This window comes from Amborella trichopoda, chromosome 13 (genome assembly GCF_054954075.1).
Source record: "Amborella trichopoda isolate Santa Cruz 75 chromosome 13, AtrichopodaSantaCruz75HAP2 v2.0, whole genome shotgun sequence".
Classification (NCBI taxonomy): domain Eukaryota; kingdom Viridiplantae; phylum Streptophyta; class Magnoliopsida; order Amborellales; family Amborellaceae; genus Amborella; species Amborella trichopoda.
In genome coordinates, this window is record NC_142348.1 from 25,576,419 (window position 1) to 25,600,011 (window position 23,593).

The 23,593-nt window shown below is 40.8% G+C and overlaps 1 long non-coding RNA gene across 1 annotated transcript in view; it reads left to right on the forward strand.

Moving 5' to 3' along the window:
* Positions 1-23,593, forward strand: part of LOC148779132 (uncharacterized) — a 73,929-nt gene that overhangs the window by 23,238 nt on the left and 27,098 nt on the right. The window lies entirely within an intron of this gene.

Below are 23,593 nucleotides of genomic sequence, written 5' to 3' on the forward strand. Positions count from 1 at the left end.
GATGCTTTTCATGATAGAGCAAGCACAATATAAAATATTAGATATCATATACACTAGCAATTTATCAGATTTTAACAGATCCACATAAACAAGAGAGCATAACAAAATAACCAGACACAACCCACATTCTAGCCCTATTCATCAGGCCACTCCCATATCTCGCAAATCGATCAACAAACTCAGGAAATCATATATCTTAGGTCAATCTCATAACTCAGGTCAATCGCACATCTCAAGTCAATTACAAAACTCAGGTGACTACCTGTCCCGAGCATTGCAATTTGCATAAGGCATTGCCGGGAAGTCACATATCTCCTCGTGCGCACCTCACTGGTGTTAGTCATGGGCATGCGATACGCTCAAAGCATGGCAAGCAATCACATAACAATCATAGTATCACAGTATCCAACTACTAATGGGTGACCCATTGTGTAATGGTCAACATCACATCTTCTCACACATTCACAGTATGCCAATGGTTACATATCACCTAATGCACACTCAGAAGTCACATATTCCAGTACAGTATACCCCACTACCAATGCGGGACCCATTGCATAGTGGTTATTTGAAATATATTAGCTTTGCATATAATAGAGACAGAATACTCAATACCAATGGAGGACCCATTGCATAGCGTTCATGGTACATACCACAGTATTCATATAGTAGAATCAGACAATCAGTGTCACATAAAGGTTGTGTTAATATCACAGAATAACAGTATCCATATCACATAATGATAGGATCAATATCATAGGATGATAGTATCAATATCAGAGAATAACGGTGCCCATAACACAGAATAACAATATCAGATTCGCAGAATAACAATGTCTATATCACAGAATGAGTGTTACAGCTGCAATTTCAAGCCGTGACATCTAGTAAAAAATAGGGTCATAACTTTTGATTCGTTTGAAATTTGAAAGCAATTCAAAACCAATTTTTATACTAGGCACACCTATCTTTCAAATGGGGGTAGTTTGAAAGAAATTGGGCCTTGTTTGGCCCCTCAAAAGTTCAAAAGAATGGAGATATTTCATATGAAATCTGTTGTGCAGTGAAGGTAGTGATATATCTTTAAACTTTACTCCGCAACTCACAATCAAGAAGAAATTCTAAAAAGTACTCAATATGTGAATTTAAGCGTACTCATGGACCATTCAAATGAAAGTGGTTTGGAGAAAATGGACCCCTTTTGGTCAGTCAAAATCCATGGCAAAAGAGGCATAAATTCTGAGTTTTATAAAAGCTACCACAGTGACATATTGTTACAATTAATCATATAACTCTCAAATTAGGGATAATTTCCAAATGTTATAACATGTGATCTCAAGATTACTCAAACATATTTCAAACGCCACAGGCTTGGAAGAAAACAGACCTCATTTGGTCATTTAACATGCATGACAACAGAAATATCAATTGTACAATTTATTAAAACTGTCTACAGTGACCTATTTACATAGTTGAGAGTATGGCTTCTCATTCATGAAGAATTTGAACATGGTTTTCGCATAAGAATTATATTGGACACACACACCGTTCAAATGGAGGTGGTTTGAAATAGTTTGGACACTTATTAGTCATTCAAAAGTTTAGTACAAGGTAGAAGACAGTGGCTGGAATTCCTGCTGTCTGTTAACAGAGACATAGTCCTACATATTGAAGTATAAATCCTAACACTTGCAAAATTTCATGATTTCACAATAGTAAAAGTTGTGTTAGACACATATATATTTCATTCAAGACCAATTTGAGCTCATTTGGACCCCGTTTGGTTGCTGAAGAAATGGGTACAACCACCTACAGTTCCTGGAATTTCATTTCCCCATTCCTTTTCCAAGCTTTTCTTACAAGCACATGCATAAACATCCACAAACAACACCCCTCAAACCACAGTTTGATACTCAGTCAAAATCTACCCCACTTAAACTAAATTTATAAGAAGATTTAACAAACATTTGCATCATTTACATAGACTACACAGTCATGAAGTCTAGCACACAGATTTATAAACTTCAACCTTACACTTTGTCACAACCCCGCCTCCGATCACCGTACCTTACGTGGCGATGAGCGACCGAGCGCGGGTTCATGATCCAATGTAACGTTTGTCACCCAAGAAGGAGTGGATTCAATGCTTAATCGAGCAAATCAAGGAAAAAGAACTAACACAAATACTCAACTAGCAGGTGAACATAAAAAATCCCAAACACCAAAAAATCCATTATATATATATATATAACTTCCAAAATGTTACATTCAGTTCAGGGTGTCTAGGCCCAATATTACATATATCAACAGAGAACAAAAACCCAGGGTCAAACAATGCAGACATAAACAAGATCAAAGCACCTTCGTCATGAAATCTAACTTCAACTTCCCGCCGCAAAACACGAGCTCCAAGCCGTGAACCTGTCACTATTAATCTACAAGGAGAGGAGAAATAATGAAAAAAGCTATACAGCCCAGTAAGTAGATCTAGTGTTATGCATCTATAAGGATTATATCCGTGTGTGATAACAGTTCAATCCATCAATAAAAAATCATAGTTTAGCACATATGAATATTAAATCAAGACAACGAGTATGAACATTTTATTTACATGATAGTTGTCACCAAATTTGTGCAATCATGAGCATTCAATCAGTGAAATCATTGACATTCAATCAGTGCAATCCTAAACATCCCTTATTCAAAAATTCGATAATTACCCACTCACTCCCTAAATCACCTATTCCCGCAGTAGAGGCCCTATCATAGGGCTAAGTCAATCCCATTGTTTAAGACCTCAATCATCATAAAGGAGGGAGGGTAATGACAAGTGGGGTAATTATCTTCGTAATACCCTCAACACACTCACACAAGCCCCAGCATGCATTGGGGGTTCGATAGGCCCTTAACCTGCAAGGTATCACTCAATTCATTTCAATTCATGAATCAAGGGTGCGACCCTCTATCCTTTCCCTTAACCCGTTCCTATCATTATGCATGTTAGGGGATATGCCGGTATCACTTTTCTTACTACCAATGAGTGTCTCATCGCGTAGCAGGCGATAACATAACAGTATCCACTACCAATGAGTGTTCCACTACGTAATGGTCAATATCAATACAAGCAGTGGCCATCCATAACAATAACATAACAGTATCCACTACCAGTGAGTGTCCCACCATGTAATTGTCAATATCAATATAAGCAGTGGCCATACATCATAATATCATAACAGTATCTACTACCAGTGAGTGTCCCATCGCATAATGTCAATATCAATATAAGCAGTGTCCATCCATCACAGTATCATAACAGTATCCACTACCGGTGAGTGTCCCACCGTGTAATGGTCAATATCAATATAAGCAGTGGCTATCCATCACAATTTAATAACAGTATCCACTACTGATGAGTGTCCCACTGCATAATGGTCAATATCAATATAAGAAGTGGCCATTCATCATGTTCAAGCAGTCAATTCATTCACATCAGTCAATGCCTCATAAAGATGAATCACATTTCATCATATCATTTAGCAAAAGTCATTTATTTCATAAGCTTTCACATGGCATTTACAAATAAGTCTTCTCAGTAGCAATTGGCATTCATTTATGAATTCATTTCATCATTATTGTGCTCATGGCCCCTTTTTCTCACATAACACAGTCATAAGACATGATTCACATATCTTTATGGTATTCACATGAAATGCATCATATGGCATTCACATTTATCCCATATCAAGAAAACTTAGTTTTGCATGGAAAAAAACTGCCACAGTGACATGTAACAGTTACATGCCCCTCTTGCGAGGGCGTAGTTCCCAATCTAGAGGGAGTTTCAGAATACCTCAAACATGAAGCTTGAAGCTTGCCCGCATATCATTACAAAGACAGTAATTTTAAGTACATTCACAGAGCTTTCCAATGGTGATAATTTTATGGTTTTTTTATACCATTTTTTGGAACAAAAGCATGGCGAAAAGAGGGCCATAGTTGCTGAAATTAGCAGCGACTGTGAGTGGGTTTGTGTCTCAACGTATTAGGCCATATATTGTAATCCATGCACAATTTTATCATGACATAAATTTTAAACTTCGAATAGACATATGTTTCTTTCAATTGGAACTGATTTGGTCTCATTTGGACGCCATTTGGCCATCGACCACTTTGATACAAAAACAATCACTGTTCTGGAAATTCTTATTCTCAAGTTAACCTGCTTTCAAGGAACACTTAATATTTCCTGGCCAAGATACAGTTGGGCCTTGGAACCTTTTTCATAATAGGGAGTCTCACATTGAGAAATTTCATGAGTTTTCATAAATAAAAAGATCATATACGTGTTAAAAACAGTCATGGCATTTAGAAGCATAAATCTGAAATTTCAACCTTGTTAACCCATTGATGCTTCACATTTTTCATTCTATCATCTTACCCATTCTAAATATTTGTTCTTTACATAAATCATGGATGCATAACATCTAAACCCACTTACCTTAAACTCCCATGGTATCTCAAATCCCCACTCACTACCTTTATAGGCTTTCCCCTGGCTCCACCAGTGGGCTATCTTCAAGGGGCAGCAGTGAACTACAAGAGGAGAGAAAAAGTTGAGGAAATGAGAGACCGTGCTACCCAAGGGAGGAAAAGGCTTAAAAAGGATGGGGTGGTTAGAAAAAACTGGGGCGGTGCAATCGCATGCGACTCTGACACGTACGGAGCGGCTCTAACAGCTGTACAATTTGACCAAACACACACAACGATACTCCCATACACAACCGACGATGCTCACTTATACACCCGGCGATGGCCCACTACACACGGTGCTGCCTCTTGCATGCATGGTAATTCTCTTATCTCTCCCTTCTACTCATGTAGTGCTAGGTCTTGAATTCACAGGCGGCGATGTGTCTCTTTACACAGCTAGCGCTTCGTCTCCCTTACCCCGCCGGTGATACCTCTTCTCTTACACAGTTGGCACTGAGTGTCCTTTACACAGCCGACGCTACCTCTTCTCTTACATAGCCGACGCTGGGTTTCCTTTACACAGTCAGTGTTACTCCAAACAATGCTAGGCCTCAATTTCATTCTCCCTCAGCGTGCGCGCCACTGGACTGGAAAAACAATTGTGGTCCTTACATCATCCCCCCCTTAAAAAGATTTTGGCCTCAAAATCATATTAATCATTAACCAAAAAGTTGGGGGTATTTCTCTCTAACATCATCTTCCTGTTCCCATGTCGATTCTTCCCCTGAATGATACTGCCAATTCTTCCCCTGAATGATACTGCCATTGTACCCGAACCAGAGGAATTTCTTTATTACGCAACACTTGTAACCTCCTATCTAATATCCAAAATGGTTATTCAACATAGGTCAAATCCTCCCTGAGTAGAATTGGTTCATACTCCAAGACATGGGACGGGCCAAGTTGATATTTCCTCAGTAGTGATATATGGAATACATTGTGGACGTTAGCCAGTTCAGGTTGCAGAGCAAGTCGGTAAGCCACGCTTCCAATTCTTTTCAGGACTTCAAAAGGTCCAATGAATCGTGGGCTCAATTTCCCCTTTTTACCAAATCACATAATACCCTTGGTTTCAAGAAGACCCGATCCCCCACTTCAAACTCGAGGTCTCTCCAGCGATTATTGGCATAACTCTTTTACCAAATTTGGGCAGTCTTGAGCCGATCTCTGATTAAGGCTATCTTCTCATATGTCACCTGAACTATCTCGAGCCCTAACAATCTTCTTTCGCCCACCTCATCCCAACAGATGGGCGACTTGTACTTCCTTATAGGGCCTCATAAGGTGCGATCTGAATACTGGCTTGGAAACTTTGGTCGTAAGAAAATTCTATCAAAGGTAGATGGTCTTCCCAACTTCCTTAAAATCAATGACACACACCCTTAACATGTCCTCCAGGGTGTGAATGGTTCTTTCTGACTGTCCATCGGTTTGGGGTGAAAGGCGGTGCTAAAAGTAAGTTTGGTCCCCAAAGTTGATTGCAGACTTGCCCAAAATTTGGAGGTCAATCTGGTGTCCCTGTCTGATACAATACTGATGGGCACCCCATGCAATCTCACAATTTCTTTGATGTACAACTGGGCCAGCTTATCTAGAATATAGGTCATGCGAACTGGTAAGAAGTGAGCAGCTTTGATTAATCGATTCACCACGACACGACCCAGATACTATCATGCCTTCACTTGATTTTAGTAATCCAGAAATAAAATCTATCGTGATGTGTTCCCATTTCCATTCTAGTATAGGTAGGGGCTGCAGTAGTTCAGCAGGTTTCTGATGTTCTGCCTTCACTTGTTGGGACGTCAAACACCAAGGAACAAATTGTGTCACATCTCGCTTCATATTGTTCCACCAGAAGGCCTTTTTCAAATCCTGGTACATCTTCATACTCCCTGGGTGTATAGTGTAGCGGGAGTGGTGTGCTTCCTCTATGACAGTCCTTTTTATTTTCTCGCATTAGGAACACACACTCGGTCCTTAAACCTTAATAAGTCATCACTGCTTATAGAGAAATCTTCTTTTCCCTCCATATTCAGTTCTTCAAGGAATTTTATTGGCTTGGGATCTCCTTTTTGGGCCGCTCGGATTTGTTGAAGGAGTTGGGGTTCCATCATTAGACATGACAACATTCCTTCCCTCTCACTACGATGTTGAGATGGGTGCCACTTCACCACATCCTCTAATAGCGTCATTTCTCGAACCATCAAATGGGCCACAGAGATCACAACTTTTTGACTTAAAGCATCGGCTACTATATTAGTCTTGCCAGGTTGGTAATAAATTATACAGGCGTAATCATTCAATAAGTGCATCCATCTTATCTGCTCATATTCAACTCTTTATGGGAAAATAGGTACTTGAGGCTCTTGTGGTCTGTGAACACCTTAAACTAGGCCCGATAGAGGTAGTGCCTCTAGATTTTTAACGCGAACACTACTGTAATGAGCTCCAAGTCTTGAGTTGGGTAGTTCTGCTCATACGATGTTAGTTGTCTAGAGGCATAGGAAATGAGTTTATCTCTATGCATGAGTACACATCGGAGCCCTTTATGAGATGCATCGGTGTAAACCACAAAGTATTCATTCCCCTCTGGCAAGGCAAGTATTGGGGTCATGACTAGTCTCTTCTTAAATTCCTAGAAACTCTTCTCACACTCGTCTGACCAAATAAATTTTGCATTCTTCTGGGTCAATCGAATCAAAGGAAGTACTATCTTTGAGAATCCTTCTACAAAGCGCCTGTAGTACGGCTTCGATCTTAGAGGGGTCGACCGTAATTCCATCCTTAGAAATAATGTGCCCAAGGAAGGCCACAATGGGGAGCCAAAACTCTCTCTTGCTTAACTTAGCATACAATCTTTTTTACTTTAAAGTTTGCAAGACAATTCTTAGATGTTCATGTAATTCTCGACCCTTAGAATATACCAAGATATCATCGATAAAAACCACTACAAAGTCATCTAGGAAGGGTTTAAACACCCTTATCATCAAATCCATGAACACAGCGAGGGCATTGGTTAACCCAAACAGCATCACAAGAAACTCATAGTGACCGTATCGAGTTCTGAAAGTTGTCTTTGGGATGTCCCCCTCCTTGACTCGCAATTGATGATAACCTGATCGGAGGTCAGTCTTCGAAAACACTTGGGCATCTTGGAGCTAGCCAAAGAGGTCGTCAATCCTAGGTAGAGGGTACTTATTTTTCATCATCACTTGATTCAACTACCTATATTCAATGCATAGTCTCAAGGAACCATCCTTCTTCTTCACAAACAAAACCGATGCACCCCAGGGCGACACACTAGGTCGGATGAATCCCTTATCCAATAATTCCTGCAACTGCTCTTTTAATTCTTTCAATTCTGCTGAAGCCATTCTTTATGAGGCTTTGGAGATGGGAGCAGTGCCAAGTACTACTTCTTTCTCAAATTCGATTTCTCATTCTGAAGGTAGGGATGGAAATTCCTTTGGAAACACCTTTGGGTATTCTTTTACTACTGGTATCCCTTCCAATAGGGCCTGAACACCCCGATTCACAACCACATAAGCTAGGTACCCTTCACACTTCTTAAAGGCTAGGAGGGCTGAGATTAGGTGCAATGGGGGATTGTCCCTAATGCCCCTAAAGTATATTTTTGCTTGATCGAGACATTTAAAAGTTACCATCCTTTCATGGCAGTTGACGGTAGCATGTTGTGTAAACAACTAATCCGTACCTAGAATCACACCAAAGTCTTGAATATCCAGGTGGATTAGAACCACGTGTAGGTTGCACCCATCAATCGTAAGCTTACACTGCATATATACGCTATCAGTTTCTATAGAGCTTCCCGCAGGCGTGCATACTGCTAAAGTATAGTTGAGACATGCAAGTGCAACATTCATGTAACGGACAAAATGGGGTGCAACAAATGAGTGAGAGGAACCAAGGTCAATTAAAACTTTAGCATTAGCATCACGAATTGAGAGCATACCTCTGATCAGCGAGGTGGATGCCTTGGCCTCTTGTTCAGTGAGTGCGAACTCTCATCCTTGGGTCTTCGGGCGATCCTTGGCTTTCATCATAGGGCAGTCCTTTGCCCAGTGGCCATGCTTGCGGCATTTCAGACATATATTCTTCTATCGGTAGCATTCCATGGCAGTGTGGTTGCTTCTCCCACAATAAGTACAAATCTGCCGTTGGTCAATACCCATATTGCCTAGAAGACTCTTTGGAATCCTCGGGTTACGCAAGTAGGGCTTCCCTCTAGTGTTTCTCCTCGAAAACAACAACATTGCTTTCATTTTCCTTCCTTCCTTAACCGGCGATCCTCGCAATCTTTTTCTATCTTCAGGGCATGGTCTACCATCGGGACGTACAATTTTATATTAGCCGACATCACTCAACTCCTAATATCTAGTCGCAAGCCCCTTTTAAATTTAGCTGCCTTTCGTGCCTCTGTATTTATGATGTTGTGTACATACCTAGAGAGGTCTCCAAATCTGGAGAAGTAATTTTCAACTGTCATACCCCCTTGCTGAAGTTCAATAAATTCTACTTCCTTCCTTTCCTTGATTGAGTTGGGGAAGTACTTCTCATTAAATGCTGCCAAGAAGTTTTCCCAGGTGACCTCGGTCCTTACCTCCCTCCAAGTGTGCTTCACCGAGTCTCACCAGTACTTTGCTTCCCCTTCCAACATAAAGTTCCCTAGCCTGACGTTTTGCTCATCCGAGCGGTGTAACATCTCTAAAATATTCTCCATTTGTTTCTTCTACCTCTCAACCTTCTCTAGTCCTCCATGCCCCAAAAATCTTGGGGGTGCCATTCTCCTAAACCTCTCCATGAGGCTACTGTCATTCTACTCTAGTGTTGGGGTAGATAGAGTTGGCATCGATTCCTTCATCATTTGGATCATAGCCCCCAAAGTTCTATAAAAATCGTCGAGTGTCTCGGTATTATCATTACTGAAACTCTTGTTGTGGGTTCGCGCTCACCTTTCTTAGCCATATCGCACCCTAACACGTAAGGAGGGTTGCTAGTGGCACTTGTCTACCCCAAATTTAGTCGAAGGACTCTCCTATTCTCTCTAGGCCAAGAATCCTATCCAGGCTGCTCTGATAACATATCCGTCACGACCCCGCGCCCGACCACTATACCTTATGCAGCAACGAGCAACTGAGTGCGGGTTCGTGATCCAATATAATGTTTCACTCAAGAAGGAGTGTACTCAATGCCTTTATTTTTGGTAATCGAACAAACCATGGAAAAAGAACAAAAACAAATACTAAACTAGCAGATGAACATCGACAATCCCAAACACCATATATATATATATATATATATATATATATATATATATATATATGAAAAAGATGGGATTAGCCCACTAGCTCATATGAACCTATGAGCCCAACATCACATATTGATTCTGGGCCGATCTGACAATTACGGATGTTCGATAGTATTTGAATTTTAGTTTTTTTTACAAATCTAAATCACTTGAAATTGTAGGTATGCGTTCATCAAAAATAGGAGAATCTTCAAAAATATCAAAAAAAATATTTTACATAAAATAAATTGTTCAAATGCCCACAAAACGTTTTAGGGGTATTTTGGTCATTTTTTTACGAATAATTTTTTTTTATATTTTTATTAGGTGCGCCTTGATGAGAAAAATACACACCTAAAATTTTAAATGATTTGGATCAATAGAAAAAACAATAAAATTCAAGCACTATCATACATCCGTGATCGTCAAATCGGCCCAGATTCAATCTGGGCCGTTGGGCTTGTACGTTCATATGAGCTAGTGGGATAATCCCATATTTTTCCATATCTATATATAAATTCCAAAATGTTGCATTTATTTTAGGGCGTCTAGGCCCAATACTACATATATCAATAAAGAACAAAAACCCAGGGTCAAACAGCCCAAACATAACCAAGCTATAATATCATAACAGTATCCAGTATCGGTGAGTGTCCCACCACATAATGGTCCAAATCAATATAAGCAGTGGCCATCCATCACAATCTCATAACAATATCCACTACCGGTGAGTGTCCCACCACATAATGATCAATATCAATATAAGCAGTGGCCATCCATCACAATATCATAACAATATCCACTACAGATGAGTGTCCCAACGCGTAATAGTCAATATCAATATAAGCAGTGGCCATTCATCATATTCAAGCATTTAATTCATTCACATCAGTCAATGTCTCATACATATGAATCATATTTCATTATATCATTTAGCAAAAGTCATTTATTTCATAAGCTTTCACAGGGCATTCACACAAAAGTCTTCTCTATAGTAATTGGCATTCATTTATGAATTCATTTCATCATTATTGTACTCGTGGCCCCTTTTTCTCACATAACATAGTCATAAGACATCATTGACATATCTTTATGGCATTCACATGAAATTCATCATATGGTATTCACATTTATCACATATCAAGAAAGTTTAGTGTTGCATTGATAAAAACTGGTACAGTGACATGTAACAGTGATATGCCCCTCTTACGAGGGCGTAGCTCCCAATCTAGAGGAGTTTCCGAATGCCTCAAACATGAAGCTTTAAGCTTACTCGTAGATCATTATAAAGACAGTAATTTGAAAGAATTTAGGTGTCATTTTATGGGTCTATAGCTCAGCAAAAGTGAGCATTAGTTGCGGGAAATCATCCCTGCAACAGTGCGTAATGACATGTTCACGCATTTCGGGGCATAATTCAAAATCCTTGAGAAATATCAAAACCCTCAAAACATGCAACTTTGAGTACATTCACAAAGCTTTCCAATGGTAGTAATTTTAAGGTTTTTGGATACCATTTACTGGGTCAAAATCACGGCCCAAAGAGGGCCACAGTTTCTGAAATTAGCAGCGATTGTGAGTGGTGTTGTATCTCGACGTCTTGGGCCATATCTTTTAATCCATGCTCAATTTTATCATGACATAAACATAAACTTGTAGTAGACATATAGGTCTTTCAATTGGAGCCAATTTGGTCCCATTTGGATGCCGTTTGGCCATCGAACATTTTGATACAAAAACACACAGTTTTGGAAATTCTTATTCTCAAGTTAACCTGCTTTCAAGGAACACTTAATATTTCCTAGCCAAGCATCATTTGGGGTTGGAACCTTGTTCATGATAAGGAGTCTCACATTGAGCAATTTCATGATTTTCCATAAATAAAAAGATTACATATGTGTTAAAAACAGTCATGGCATTTAGAAGCATATATCTGAAATTTCAACCTCATGTTAACCCATTCATGCTTCACATTTTTCATTCTATCATCTTACCCATTCTAAATATTTGTTCGTTACATAAACCATGGATGCATAAATGCGAAACACACTTACCTTAAACTCGCATAGTATCTCAAATCCCCAATCACTACCATCACGGGCTTTCCCCTTTCTCTGTCAGTGGGTCATCTTCAAGGGGCAGTAGTGAACTTTAAGAGAGAGAGAGAAAAAGTTGAGAAAATGAGAGACCGTGCTGCCTAAGGGAGGAAAAGGCTTAAAAAGCAAGGGGTGGTTGGAAAACACTGTGGCTGATGCAATTGCACGCGGCTTTGACAGGTATGGAGCGGCGCTGTCAGGTGACAGCTGTACAATTTGACCAAACACACACGGCGATGCTCCCATACACAGCCGGCGATGCTCACTTACACAGGTGGCATTGGCCCACCACATGTAGCGCTGCCTCTCGCACGCGTGGTAATGCTCTTCTCTCTCCTTTCTACTCAAGCGGTGCTAGGCCTTGAATTCACAGATGGCGCTACGTCTCCCTTGCACAGCCGGTGCTACCTCTTCTCTTACACAGCCAGCGCTACCTCTTCTCTTACACATTCGTTGCTACCTTTGCTCTTACACAACAAGCGTTGGGTTTCCTTTACACAATCGGTGTTGTTCCAAATGGTGATAGGCCTCTATCTCACTCTCCCTCGTTGTGTGCGTCACTGAACTGGAAAAACAAAATTGTGGTCCTTACATCATCCCCCCTTAAAAAGGATATTTTCCTCAAAATTAATCATTAATCGAAAAGGTGGGGGTATTTCTCTCCAACCTCATCTTCCCGTTCCCAAGTCGATTCTTCCCTTGAATGATACTGCCATGGGACCCGGACCAAAGGAATTTCTTTATTATGAAACACTTGTTCCCTCCTATCTAATATCCTAATTGATTGTTTAACATAAGTCAAATTCTCCCTGAGCGGAATTGGTTCATACTCCAAGACATGGGATGGGTCACGTTGATATTCCTCAACAGTGCTATATTGAATACATTGTGGACGCTGGCCAGTTCAGGTGGCTGAGCAAGTCGGTAAGCCACTCTTCCAATTCTTTCTAGGACTTCAAAAGGTCCAATGAATCGTGGCCTCAATTTCTCCTTTTTACTAAATCTCATAACACCCTTGGTTGGTGTTACCTTCTAGAAGACTCGATCGCCCACTTCAAACTCGAGGTCTCTCCGGTGATTATCGGGATGACTCTTTTGGTGACTTGGGCCTTAACAATCTTCTTTCACCCACCTCACCCCAACAGATGAGCGACATGTACTTCCTTCCATACAAGGCCTCATAAGGTATCATTTGAATACTAGCTTGGAAACTGTTGCTATAAGCAAATTCTATCAAAGGTATATGGTCTTCTCAGCTTCCCTTAACATCAGTGACACACGCCCCTAACATGTCCTCCAAGGTTTGAATGGTTCTCTCTGACTGTCCATCGGTTTGGAAGTGAAAGGCGGTGTTAAAAGTAAGTTTGGTCCCCAAATCTGATTTCATACTTGCTCAATATTTGGAGGTGAATCTGGTGTCCTTGTCATATACAATGCTGATGGGAACCCCGTGCATTCAAGACATGGGATGGGCCAGCTTATCTAGAGTATAGGTGGTGCGAACTGGTAAGAAGTGAGCAGCTTTGGTTAATCGGTCCACCATGACTAAGATATTATCATGCCCTGCACTTGATTTTGGTAATTCAGAAACAAAATCCATCGTGATGTGTTCCAATTTCCACTCTAGTATAGGTAGGTGCCTAAAATAGTCCAGCAGGTTTTTGATGTTCTGCCTTCACTTGCTGGCACGTCAAACACCTAGCAACAAATTGTACCACATCTCGCTTCATGTTGTTCCACCAGAAGGCCTTTCTCAAATAGTGGTACATCTTCATACTCCCTGGGTGTACCGTGTAGAGGGAGTGGTGTGCTTCCTCTAGGACAGTTCTTTTTATTTTCTCGTCATTTGGAACACACACTCGGTCCGTAAACATTAACAAGTCATCACTACTTATCGATAATCTTCTTTTCCCTCCATATTTAGTTTTTCAAGGATGTTTATGAGCTAGGGATCTCCTTTTTGGGCGGCTCGAATTTGTTGAAAGAGTTGGGGGTCCATCCTTAGACACAACAACATTCCTTCCCCCTCACTACCGCATTGAGATGGGTGCCACTTCACCACATCCTCTAAGAGCTTCATTTCTCGAACCATCAAATGTGCCACAGAGATCACAACTTTTCGACTTAAAGCATTGGCTACTACATTAGTCTTACCTGATTGGTAATCAATTGTACAGTCATAATCATTCAATAAGTCCATCCATCTTCTCTGCCTCATATTCAACTCTTTCTAGGAAAATAGGTACTTGAAGCTCTTGTCATCCGTGAACACCTTAAATTGGGCCCCATAGAGGTAGTGCCTCCAGATTTTTAACGCGAACACTACTGCCATGAGCTCCAAGTCATGAGTTGCATAGGTCTGCTCCTACGGTTTTAGTTGTCTAGAGGCATAAGAAATGAGTTTATCTCTCTGCATGAGTACACATCGGAGCCCTTTATGAGGTGCATCGGTGTAAACCACAAAGTATTCATTCCCCTTGAGCAAGGCAAGTATTGGGGTTGTGACTAGTCTCTTCTTAAATTCCTGGAAACTCTTCTCACACTCGTCTGACCAAATAAATTTTGCATTCTTTTGGGTCAATCGAGTAAGAGGAAGCGTTATCTTTGAGAATCCTTCTACAGAGAGCCTGTAGTACCCTGTCAATCCCATAAAGCTACGAACCTCAGTCACATTTGTTAGTATTTCCCACTTAAGTACGGTTTTGATCTTAGTGGGGTCGACCGTAATTCTATCCTTAGAAATAATGTGCCCAAGGAAGGCCATACTAGGTAGCCAAAACTCACTCTTGCTCAAATTAGCATACAATCTTTTCAACTTTAAAGTTTGCAAGACAATTCTTAGATGTTGTTCATGTAATTCCCGACTCTTAGATTATACCAAAATATCATCGATAAAACCACTACAAAGTCCCCTAGGAAGGGTATAAACACCCTATTCATCAAATTCATAAATACAACGGGGGCATTGGCTTACCCGAATGGCATCATAAGAAATTCATAGTGATCGTATCAAGTTCTGAAAAGTGGTCTTTGAGATGTCCCCCTCCTTGACCCGCAATTGATGATAACCCGATTGGAGGTCAATCTTCAAACACTTGGGCACCTTAGAGCTAGTCAAAGAGATCGTTTATCTTAGGCATAGGGTACTTATTTTTCACCGTCACTTGATTCAACTGGTTATAGTCAATGCATAATCTCAAGGACCCATTTTTCTTCTTCACAAACAGGATCGATGCACCCCAGGGCGACACACTAGGTCGGATGAATCCCTTATTCAATAATTCCTACAATTGGTCTTTTAACTGTTTCAACTACACACAACGATGCTCCCATAGACATCCGACGATGCTCACCTCGACGTTGCCCACCACACATGGTGTTGCCTCTTGCACTCCTCTCTCCCTTCTACTCAGGCGGGGCTCGGTCTTGAATTCACAAACGGCGATGGGTCTCTTTACACCGCTGGCGATACGTCTCCCTTACACACCCGACGCTACCTCTTCTCTTACACAGCTGTCGCTAGGTCTCCCTTACATAGCCAGTGCTACCTCATCTCTTACACTGCCGGCGCTACCTCTTCTCTTACACAGCCGATGCTGGGTGTCCTTTATACTGTCGGTGCTACCTCTTCTCTTACACAGCCGGCGTTGAGTTTCCTTTACAAAGCCAACGTTGCTCCAAATGGCGTTAGGCCTCTATCTCACTCTCCCTTGCCGTGCACATCACTAGATTGGAAAAAAAAAATGGTGGTCTTTACACTCTTAAACATCCAAACACTTATTTCTATCTTCTATCAATCCATACTTAAAACTTGAACACATTCATGATACACAACTTCCAAATCCACTTACCCTTGGATGCACAAAACTCTCAAATCCTTCTCCTACAGTCCTCTTTAACTCTCCCACTGGCTGCTCTAACAGTGAGCTAAGGGAGCCTCCTCCAAGTCCTTGTGCTTTCCTTAGAGAGAGAAAGGATGAGAGAGTGTGGGTGGTAGTGGCGTGAGGGGGAAAAGGAGGGCTTAAATACTGCTCAAGTGGCAGGTGGCATCCCATGGTTGACAAGCAGCGAGCCACTCACATGTAGCTCGGCAAGTGGCAAACACTGGCCATGCACGGTAGCATTGCATATCGTATTGGCCTCCCTAGTGTATGGCGCTGGATTCAATCACATGCAGCATTAGCCCAGTTCGCACGCGGCATTAGCCCCCTTGACGGGCGCGGCGTTCTTCCCTTATCTGCGCAACATTTCTCCCTTACGCGGGCAGCATTTCTCCCTTATGCAAGCATTGTTTCTCCCTTATGCACGCGGTGTTTCTCCCTTATACACGGGGCATTTCTCCCTTATTAGTGAAGCGTTTCTCCCTTATGTGCACAACATTTCTCCCTTACATGCACAATGTTTCTCCCTTCTATCCATTCACGCATGGCACTGCCTTACTTTCATATCCCAAATGGCGTTACTAAAGTCCACACACGACGATACTCTTATGCGCACGACGTTCCCTCCCATTCACGCACGGCGCTTCTTCCTGCTCGCGCAGGGCGTTACCCCTTACACTCCCGGCAATGCCCCCCTTACGCTCACCGTGATGCCCCCATTCACACGTAGTGCTACCTATTTTTTATTCGCAGCTATATCCTTACGCAAGTCGCGTTAGCCTTCTCCCTTAGCGTCGGACGTGTGCTTCCTTCTCTCTACTGCCGTGAGAGTCTAAGTCCAGAAAATTGAGGTCCTTACATAGAACTTCTTGAACTTGTAGGAATTTTTAGGATGGAAATGCTTCTTAGCATTCTTATTACGAACTTTGTTATCATTTTTCTTGACCATTGCTAAATAGGCTTGTTTTTTAGCTATTTCATCTTTCTCTTTAACTCGATATTCTCTTCCATTCCTCAAATGTCCTCTAAGGTCATCCAAGGTATGGATTGTACAATTATGGCACAATTATTTTTAAAAGCTTTCCAAGAATTTGAAAGGTTTTCAATAATTTTCATGCTTCATTGGTGCTCACTATCCTCCATAACCGGCAAGTTGATTAGCCATAATATTCATATCATCAAAATACTCTAGCACTGATTGATCATCTTTCATCACACACATATTATATCTGTCATAAAGCTCACATTTAGCAACATAATTATCCTCAATGTGCCTCTTTTCGATGGAAACCCATAAATCCTTAGCATTGACATACTTTTTAAATATGTGTGCAACCTATCACTCAAACAATTTAGTTTAGCACCTTTACATGAAAAATCATCATTTTTCCTCTTCAAATATTTTTACCTCTCTCTAAGAGTAGAGTCATCATCGGGTTCACTAGGTTTTTCTTCATTAATTACTTACAACAATTCCATATTATGAAGTAGGCTACAATTACATACCAAATGTTAAGACTGATTAAAGTAGGCTACTTAAACATCACTTGAATATATAATCAAACACTTCAAATGCATATATCTTCAATCACTTAATAAACATAAGAATGTATTTCCAAAAAGAGTTGCTCAAATCCTCAACTTGAATCCACAATCTATTATCATTAAAATCATCCTTATTTTTGACAAGAATCATATCAAGATAAGCAAATATAAAGCATGGAACGAACTCACCAAGGTGCTCAACTTAGGACTTGTAGAGAACAAGGATATCCACCTCTTAGAGCATCACAAGTAACCTTATCCTTGCTGGAAATCTAGATCAAGAAGATGTTAATAGCTTTATAGAAAGAAAAATAATAAAAAGGTGATGGAGCAAGATGGCTTCAGAATAGATGATTAGGGTGTCCCTTGCAAAGTTATGGATGCGCCCTTGGCCTCAAGGCACCTCTAAGTGTTGAGTGAGAAAGAGGGAATAAGGATGTTGAGAACGAATGAGAAGTGCATCATACCAAACTCTCCAAACCCTTCTTCAATGTATATGGCACCCTTGCTTCAACGGCTAAAAAAAGGGAAACAGTGGAGGAGCCTTTGGAAACATGAAACAAAATGGGCCAAGTGAAAATTGGGTTATTTTGGTGATTAATTAAAAATAAATAAATAGTTATCTTATTTTCAAAACTGCCCCTAAGGGCATGGAGAAAACTCACGGTTAACATATCCTTGTAATTTAAAGGGATCGTATGTGAGGATGAGAGCGATTTAATGTTGTAAAGTGTGTACACAAGTGTATTGTGAGTAAATATTCCATGAAACTTTTATTTTCCTATACATCGGACTCGTCCTCTAGACACTCCTTCAGTACTATATTTGCCAACTCATCTAAAGGATTGACGCTTGCAATATACCTTCAATAGTTTGGAGATGTCAATGAGGCGGGATGGTACGCATGGCGGTGCTACTGCCCTTGCTTTCCTATATTGACCTTTATCTAAGGTCATGGATAGGGAGACATTGTATTTTAGTGGGTCAACAACCTTTCTTCATGTAATTCATAGGCTTCTAACTAATTTTTTTGTATGTCTTGGTGCAGTGTTGAATCTATGAGCATTTTGGAGCTCTACACCTCATACCCATATCAATCAAACCTATGCTTAGAGCTTGCATGTAGGATAAACCACCATGCCATAAAAGCCCATATGGAACGCTCGAAAACCTCACACTTGAACTACTTAGTTTGTGCCTGTGTGCCTCTATCATAGTAGTTTACTCATTATGTATTTATATAGTTAAGTGTTTCTTGTATGTTAGACCTTATTAGTAAAGATATCGCATTGTGCCTGACACACCTAATAAATTGCAATATCACGGAGTATTACATGCCTAATTGTGCGTGGTTTAACAATTTGGGAAGGCGCAAGGGATTTCTATTGAGCCTTTAAAGTGGGATAGGAGGGAGAATTTTGACAAACACCCCACAAGTTAGATGGATGGTTGAGCAAGGAGATTAGGATTGGCACCAACAACAATGGAATGTTGTTGACATTGATATGAATGGTGGGGTGCCGACGGAAAATTATATGGCATAATACAGATGTTTTACGAATAGGGATACCAATTATCCCACATGCTTCTATTCGTGGTCATAATCACCTAAACAATGACCCAGAGGTCATGATGATGAGTGAAGATGGGTAAACTATTTAGTTTTGTATTTCATTATGTGACCATGTTTTGATATGTATTCAATCCATTTTTTCCATTCCACATTCATCTGATGATTGTACAATTGTTATTATAGTTGCAGCAACATACTTGTCGAGAGATGCTTGAAGCAAAACTCCATATTAAAGTATTAGAAAGAGAATCCTGGAGCTATTTACTTATGGCCCGTGATTTTCTATTGAAGAACAAGCTTGTAGAGACAGGTGTCGAGGAGATAGTAGGGTGTGGGGATGGAGGAGAAGAAGGGGAGAGTGAGGGTGAGGAAGGTGAGGAGACAGGTGTCGAGGAGGTAGTAGGGTGTGGGGATGGAGGAGAAAAAGAGGAGAGTGAGGGCGAGGACGGTGAGGAGGGGAATAGAGGAGAGGACAGTGAGAGCGAGGAGGACAGTGAGGGGAGGGATGGAGGAGAGGAGAGTGAAAGTGAGGAGAACAGTGAAGAGGGGGATGGAGGAGAGGAGGAAGAGAGTAAAAACTTGGAGGACAATGAGAAGAGAATAAAGAGAAGAGAAGACCGGCGTACAGTGCGTGAGGAACCAAGGTTGAATTCTCGACCACGAAAAAGGGAAGATACTATGGGCCTTCTGGTTGGTTAGGAGGGAGGGCCTGTTGAGGAACCCCTTATGAATGGCAACTGCTTACTTAGCTGGCCAAAACAATTTATGAGGTACTGAGGGACATTGTAAGGACCACTATTCTCCTATACGTGAGACACGCACGGAAATAGTGTGATAGAAGAGGCCTAGTGTCGTGTGTGTCGAAGAGAGAGGAGAAAGAGCAACACCGGGCACGTAGATAGGTAACGACACACGTGCAAAAGAGGCATCGTTGCGTGTGTAAGGAGTAACGTCATGCGTGAATCAAAGAGGAGTAGCGTCATGCGTGTCAAAGGGACTAATGCCACGAGTGAAGGCCAGGAAGAGGCAACATCGTGCCCGTGTAAAGCCGTGGGTGAAAAGGGATGATGTGATTGCTGCCATACTAGTCAATGCAGTGCCTATCAGCACCGCGCCTGTCAGAGCCATACGTGTCAGCGTCGTCCTTGTCAGTGTCGTGCATGTCAGCTACAGTGGATCCCACCTTCCGTGGGTACTTAAGCCCTCTCTCCTTTCCATCTCACTGCCATTTTCCCCTTTTTCTCTTATACTTTCTCTCTCTAAAGCAAGATGGAACATGTTGTTGTGTCCTTTTGGAAGCCATTGCTTAGAGCTTGCAGTGGCCTGCGAGAAGGGATTTGAAGGCACTGTGAGCATCAGGTAAGTAGATTTAGTTCCCATGCATCACTTGATTTATAATTAATTAGATTTAAGTCTTGAAAATGGGTAAAAGGTTAGGATGAGAGATATAAATGTGAATGGACTTAAATGAGCTTGAAATTCCAGATTTGTGCCTCTTCATACCATGATTGTTTGAGCAATATAAATGATCTTGTTAGTTGTGAAAATTGTGAAATAAATTACTTGTAAGACTAGTTTAATATGAACAAGGGTTTGTATTGGTTTGTGAAACATTAAGTGTTCTTTAAAGCGTATTGAACTTGAGAATGAGAATTTCCAGAACTGTGACTGTTCTTGCGTTGAAATTTTCAGTGGTAAAATGGTGTCCAAATGGGGCCAAACTAGTTTTGAATGAAAGATATGCTCGTCTATTTCAATTTTTATTTTTTCACCATACCAAATTTTGTAGGGGTTAAGAGATATGCCCCAAAATGTGGGGGTTTGTCATTGCTTACAGTTACAAGAAATTTATGCAACTGTCACCTATTTTGTACCGAGCTTCCGACCTACCAAATGATGTCCAAATGTCTTCAAACCACCACCATTTGAAAGATCTATGAATGAGATTAATGTTTTATGTAAACTCATTTTGAAATTCCCTTAGATTGAGAGTTATGCCCCAAAATATGATGGTATGTCACTGATCACAATAGCAGAAAGCTTAACATCGTGCGTGTAACACAACGCGTGTAGCACTGTGCATGTAACGTCGCGCTTGTAGCACCGTCGTGTAACACAGCGTGAGTAGCGCCATGCATGCAACACTGTGCATGTAACGTTGTGAATGTAATGCCGTGCATGTAGCACCGTGCATGTAACGCCATCTGTGTAAAGCCATCTGTGTAACGTCGCCTGTGTAAAGTCATTTGTGTTATCTTTGATAAGTGATAAGTATGAGTGCTATGTGATAATTTTCATGTGATGAATACTAAATACGATAGTATTGTGTGAACGGTGCTATGTAGTTATGCAGCTATGCGCTATGTGAAAATTGATAAATGTCATGCCACTGTGATAGTTCCATGACAAATGTTACATGACAAGTGTGGTAATGCTAATGCTGACTGTTAAACGTAAACACAATGTGATAGCTCTCATATAATGGGTGTTTTATGCTAAGTATCATTACATTATGTGAGTGTTGGATAGTTCTGAGTAAGACGCAAACTTTGCATGATGAAACTTGGAGTTATCTGTCATAAGGCACGGATTCAGCATGAATGAATTAAATGCTTGAGCATGATATGATGTCATGATAATGACCACTAAGCAATGGAACAAACATTGGTAGTGGGTATTGTTCTATTATGACACTATGATACTGGCCACTACGCGATGGGGTACCCATCGGTAGTGGATACTATTATACTGATACTGCATGCTATGCGATGGGACACCTATCGATAGTGGATACTGTTACACTGAGAAAAGTAATACCGGAATGGGAGGGTTGCACCCCTGGAATTTATATGATAAGACTAGTGAGTGATACCTTGCAAGGTAAGTGCCTATCGAAAACCCCAATGCGTATTGGGAACCGTATTCGTGAGTATGAGGGCATTACGAAGTGGATTTACCCACTTGTCATTGCCCTCCCTCCTGAGGTATGGTAGATGTCCTAAGCAATAGGATTGGCTTAGCCTGATAGATAGAGCCTCTACTTCGAGAGTAGGTGAACTAAGGAGTGAATAGGTAATATTTGAATAGTGAATACGAATGCTGATGATTGTAATGATTGAATGATAACTGACATTTAGATATGATGCATGTAGTTGATGTGTGGATCTGATTTCTGATTTACATGATTGTTGCATTGTGACTTCTCATAATATGGAAAAAATGGTTATGATGCATGAATAAACTCATTAATGATGCATTGCACCTAGATCTGTTTACTGAGCTTTATAGCTCATCCCCCTGTATCTCCCCTCTTGTATATTAATAGTGCCAGGTCGGGGACCAGAAGCTCGTGATTGAAATGAGAATTGAAGTCGTATTCCCTTGAGAAGAAACCCAGATCTTGTAGGTGTTTAGGCAGTTTAGCCCTGAGTTTTGTTTATTTTGGGAAAAATGTACTATCGGACCCTATTGCCTAAGACTCAAATGTAACATTTTGGAAAGAATTTTATGTAGTGCCCTTTATTGATGTATCGGTTCTCCAAATTTTAATTATTCACCTGTGGCTGGAGTTATTGATTTAGTATATTTTTTTCATAATTTGCTTTGATTACCGAGATAAAGGTGTTGAGTCTACTCCGACTAGAATGACATACGTTATCTTGGGATCACGAACCCACACTCAGTCATCCTCCATCGAATACGGAATAAGGGTCGGGAGCGGGGTCGTGACAAACATCCTGTATAGATTTGTGTTTCTTGAACATTTTTGTATTTCGACTTGTTAGTTTGATAGGTACCCTAGAGCACTTTGATTGTGTAAAATTTTCACAATACAAAGGATATTGAATCACTTTTGTTGGTTTTTGTTACAGCCTGTCCAGCACTCCTGTGAACTCGCACTTCTTCTCCTCTCTCTGGTGATTGTATGGACCATGAATTCCTGAACCTCAATGTATGCCTGTAGATTGATAGATTTTATTTATTTCATCGGGATCTCACGGCCAAGATGGTTAAGCTTAATACAGTGAATGATATATCTTTTGTATGTTTTGAATGTCCCAAATTGGCTTCTGGTCTTCCTCAACCGATTCGGAACACTGTGGCAGACCAGCTTTTGGACCCCTCAGGGCCGGTCCGCCATGCTTCATGAAAACAAAATGTATACGTCACAATAAGACGCCACATTTTATCTGAGTTGGTGTCAAGAGTAAAGAGAAGCACAACATACAAGACAAATTTTTGGAGCTCCTGGATTGCCTTTTAGATGGGTAGAAATCGGCTTTTGGGGCATCTGAAATCCAAAAAACCGGTCCAAAGAATTTATTGTCAAACAGGGTTATTTGGATTCCATGGAGCCTGTATCAGCTTTTGGGTTTTTGGCGTCCCGAAGCGGGCCCGACACCATATCATGCTGGACCTACCGTACCGACTTCTAGAGTCCAGAGTCCTGTCTTAACTCAAATATCACTTTTTGAGTTAAGAGGTGGTTGCTAGAAAAAAAAAAAAATCACTTTTTGAGTTGAGAGGTGGTTGCTAGAAAAAAAAAAAAAATTGGGATTAAAAGTGTGGTTTAGAAACTATTGGGGGATAGCTAGAAAGTACAGTCAAGGGGTATCCATAATGCTTCCTCTGAACGAGAAAGACCGCTTCAATATCAAAC